The sequence below is a fragment of the Montipora foliosa genome, unplaced genomic scaffold (assembly GCF_036669935.1).
Source record: "Montipora foliosa isolate CH-2021 unplaced genomic scaffold, ASM3666993v2 scaffold_459, whole genome shotgun sequence".
NCBI classification, from domain to species: Eukaryota; Metazoa; Cnidaria; class Anthozoa; order Scleractinia; family Acroporidae; genus Montipora; species Montipora foliosa.
This window is the reverse complement of record NW_027179766.1, coordinates 885,001-890,000: the sequence shown is the minus strand read 5'-3', so window position 1 is coordinate 890,000 and position 5,000 is coordinate 885,001. Positions and strand designations below refer to the sequence as shown.

At 39.4% G+C, this 5,000-nt stretch overlaps 1 pseudogene; it reads right to left on the bottom strand.

Annotated features, from left to right (window-relative positions):
* Nucleotides 1-5,000, bottom strand: part of LOC137989472 (uncharacterized) — a 26,056-nt pseudogene that overhangs the window by 19,237 nt on the left and 1,819 nt on the right.

Sequence of the window (5,000 nt, the reverse complement as noted above, 5' to 3'; positions counted from 1 at the left end):
TGTTACCTCTTACACTTGATATTCCAATAAACTGCCATCAAAAGACCATCTTGGATTGTTAAATGTCTGATATACCAATGATATTCCAAAACATATTTGTCCCCTTAACAAATTACCAAGTATTCCAATATTATTTCAATATTGGATAGTTCATTTCAGATGTTTTCCAATAATAATCCATGTTGGAATTTCAATTTTTTTTCCTGTGATAGGAGGTGTAAATTAAAGGAGTCCTCCTGTGTATAAGTTGCATTTAAATATTGATAGAAAAACCACAGTTTAGGTTATCAGTGTTAACACATCACTTTATCAAAAACCTGTTGATGTCTGAAGAAATTTGCAACCGGGAACTTTTAATTAAACTCCGGGGATTTTTTTGATATGAGATCTCATTGATTGAGGGAGTATGTGTGAATCCTCCCCCCAGTATTATACTTGACACTTCGCAAATGCCACTGAAGTTTAGCATATTGAACGTACATGTAACTGAAAAAGGTACATTTCCAGAGACACAAAATTGCACATACTGACTGCATGAGAGAGCTTTTCAAGAGAGAGCTCTGAAGAGAGCTTTCCGTTTGGCCAATTCCAACATAATGTTAAACTAGACCCTCCGTGAGGGTACACTGGGTTGCCTGTGGTACGTGCACGTTCCAGACAATTTTTTTCAAGTTGGGGGGTCATGTAGAAGTCATACCAGACGAGGCCCTTTGGCTCACAGGTCCTCACACGTTCGTACGACGAAACAGATCTGTCCTTGCGTAATATGTAGCTCTAACAGTGCACGATATTGTTTTGGTATTGTCTATCATTGTAGTGCCATGGTAGAAGACTTAAGTAAATAGTCTGAGAAGACATGTGGTTACTAGCAAAGTACTGAACCCAGAAGGATTGAAGAAAATATATGGGAAGTATAAGAAACATTGGCTTCTGGGCTGACATGTTGATAAACTTCTTTTGACCACAAGTTTAAGCGTGCCCTCTGAGCATCTGACAGCTTTGTAATTCCAAAGTTCACTGAAGTTAAGCCCATTTGGGCGGGGTTAGTGTTTGGATGGGAGACCAAAATAATATACCCCTCATAAAACAGAAGCATCGGACCGAAAATACTATTAACGCTAACAAATGCGAACTCAGCAGGGTACAGATTTTGTTAGCTTGCTTTATGCAAAAACAAATATTGATGCAAAAGTAAATAAATATTGATACACAGTTTTTAGAAAGAGCAGAAGGAAGTTTCTAGGACGATCGCTCGAGAATAACATATTTACGACATGAAAGCAACATTTATTTTGAACCGTGAATATAGAATATAAGCAGTTACGATCAGCGACAAACATTTTGGGGGATTTTTGCAACGTTCAATTTTGTTATTGTAAGTTTTGGCTGCACAAATAAATCGGAATTCAGCGGGCGCCGTGATTAAGTTACCGCGGCATGTTTACTCGCCAAACAGTGAAGTATCTGTGTCAAATGATGGCAAGATACCGGGTTTTTGAAAGTTTCTTTTTCTGTGAAGTGTTATAAAGTTTGACAATGAAATGAGCGAAGTCAAAACAAAGATCACAATCGCCCAACTCTTGTTTATGCAAAGTCAAAATTTACTCTCCAAGACGCGTACGACGTTATTTATCACCAGGTAATTCCATCATTTTGGAAATAGCAGCTACTTTATTATTCATCTGCGTCACAATTTTTCACTGATTTTGGGGCTCATTTTGTTGAAACTCAAGCACGCTTCCAACAGGCCTGTGAACCCTTCCTGCTTACAGAGCAATACTAAAAAACTTCTCCCATATCACATTTCAACCTTAAGCTCGAAAATTCAATACACAACATGATATTATAATTCACAAAGCCAGAAAATACCACAGAATCCTTTTCCAGCGAAAATTTTTTTGAAACAAACAACATATTTGCTCTTAGAGGCGAAAACCTCTTCCTATTTCATTGCGTGCGTGAAGACAAGAAACTCAATCGTGTCAAATTACCCTGTACTTCAGGTAAATACAGCTCACTTTGATCTCGTCTCGACGGGCGATAGATTGTTGTCGAAGTCCATTACTCGTCGCTTTTGAGATTCCTGCCTAGTTTATCCAACTGACTTTCCATTATTGAGCTCCATAAGGGTATATTTTGTTTAAGGATCCACTAAAACGCCATTCGCGTTTCATGACTTTCGACGCCATTGCAGGCTAAGTTAATGATTCTACTGTGTCCACCAGAGAAATCTACGCAGTTCCACTACCCTCTCGATCCTACGAAAATACGCGCAGAAGGCTCTATGCACAAAGACACCACTTACCAGGGGAGTGACAGGCAAGACTTTTACCGACACGGAAAAAAATACTAAAAAAAAAAAAACGGAAATCTACCTACTTTCCGACTGGGTTTGCAACCCAGTAATAACAGGGCAACAAAACTGCATACTGATGCCAAGATAGCCTCCTGTTATTTAGCCAATTAGAAACATTTCCCTACTAAAATTCTTGTTTTAATTAAATGAATTTCGAACCCAGTTGGGAAGGTTTTAATATTTTTGCGACTTAACTCCTAAAAAGCGATAAAATGTTCCTTAACACTATGACCAAGAATTGAAATTAATGTTAATATGTGTACATTAATACACATTTAGTTGTAATTTAACAAATTAAACTCAATAAATTCTTGATCATTACCCCAGAAAGGTCTACCATCAATTTTGAGCATGAGCTGCAATGTGGGTGAAGCCATCCTATGTAGCATTTGTTCCCTGATGATCAGTTCAAGAACTGGAGCCATTTCGACACTAAATCCTTTCAACGGATGGGCCACTCTCTTAACACCAACATACTGCCTGCAGACACCAAAAACCATTCTTTTGATGGCCTTTATTTGGTTGGTATTGAGAAGAACAGGGGTGTCAGAGGATTTCTGAAAAAAAAAAAGGATAGCTTAAGTTAATAACTAATTATAAGATTTTTAAGGTTGTGGTTGGCTACTGCTTACTAGGTACAGTTCAGACGCCATATTTCACATGAGCCAAATCGAAATCAAATTTGACCAACCGTTTCAGATACCAAACTTAATTCAGCCAAATGTCCTTTACAGAAACACACTATGAACCGAGGAAAATTGCAAATTTGTAATAATTTCTGCATTTGATTTGGCTGGTATGAGGAACAGCATCTGAATCTACGCCGGTCAATAGCCGTTATTCCTGGCTGATGCCAGCTGAGCCATACGGGAGAAACAGCTGATTCAAACATGTACCGTACTTCACAGGAATTTAATTCGATTTGACTTGTCTCAGGCATGGACAGGGTATGAAAGAGCTGAAACAAGAAAATAAACCTCACAAAGACATTTTGCCTTTTGCTGCAAGATATGAGCCATCGGTGCCAAAAATCAAACCAGCTTTGGTGCAGAAATAGCATAATTATAACACAGAAAAAAGCACCAATCAGCAAAATACATGTATCTTTAAAGATCCACCAATCATAATTTATCTGTCAAAAAAGAAATGTCCTCGCAAGATTAACTCGTTAGAGCAAATATATAAGGTTAAATGGTTTTCAAATGTTTCACCTCAGTGGAGATTGTGTGGCCTCCCACCCCTTGCCCTTAGTAGTGTTGACCTACGTGAATATCTAAAGATAAAAATAAATGTAACTGATATGCAACGTTTTTCTTTGCGGTCGAAAGTGGACAATAATGAGAATTAATGTAAATTAAATCTCAAGCTACATGTATATGTCACTGTTCAAAGCAATAATACGAAAAAATCAGATTCACCTATTTCCGATGTCTTGATTCCCAAGCGCACTGTTTTTGTGAAAAGCATTCGATAATAACAGCCCGAAACCAAGGTTTGGAAAGCATTTGATAACATAAACCCGCGAGAATGATGATTTCATTGAGACCTGGTGACAAACCTGGTTTCGGCCGATGTTATTGAAACAATGCTTTTCGTTCGTCAGGCCAGGCCGAGCGTGGATACAAAAAAATCGATAATCGGTCGGCGACGGCGGAACAGTTACTTCAGATAATCGACTTACGAACACAAGAAAAAGCCGCGAAAAACAAAACACAAACATGTCACTCTTACCCCTGCTATTCCAAGCCTTGTAATGTTCCGGACAGATTGCCACGTGTTTCCGGATATCCTTCCTTTAGTTTAAAAATACAACAACACCCAGTCCGGAACTCTCAAACTCGCAACGTACTTTTAATACGTTTCTTCCCCAACCAAATACTCCACAGCTCTCTTAACTCCCTTTTTAACAGAAACCTGCTCCACCAGATCATTCAACACAGCTTTGGCTTCTTCGTCTCCAAACGCACACAAAAATGAAAGCACTGTTGACAGCGATTCTCTGTGCCTATTAAACACTTCATTGATATCGCCGATGACGACTTTTCCTCGTTTCTCTACCATCATGGCCTTTTCTGGTGTATCGATGTCAGTGTTTTCGCAAATTTCTTTTAGATTTGGTGAGCTTTTGACGGGTTTTGCAAGGCCGCTGGATGACGGTGTCCTCTGATTACTCCTTTGCATCTGAACGGGATTTGCAGAAGTTATCTCGTTGCTGGCATCTTGCACTGGTGTAGAAGGCATCGCCAAACGGCGCGCAGCTCGAGGACGATCGCTATCACTACATGTAGCTTCCCGAGCGCATTCGCTCGAAATAGGGCTAAAATCAATGGCGTTGACAAGCTTTTTTAACTGACTGACTGTTCCATCCTCCCTAAGGGTACTTTTGTCTAAATTTTGCCATAGTATTACTGCTAGCAATCCGAACGATGACGCTACAGTTTCGCGTTCAGAAGAAGCTTTTCCGTCATACGGACTACCATCCGCAAGCCGCAATGAGTCCATTTCCACTTGAACAAACTCTTCTGGAAAACCAGTAACTACCACGCTTCTTTTAAAAAACTGGTTCGGGCTCATAGCACAAATGCTCCTGCTTAGCACATACCATTTTTTTTTCCGGACAAAGTAACTCCGGATTGATGACACG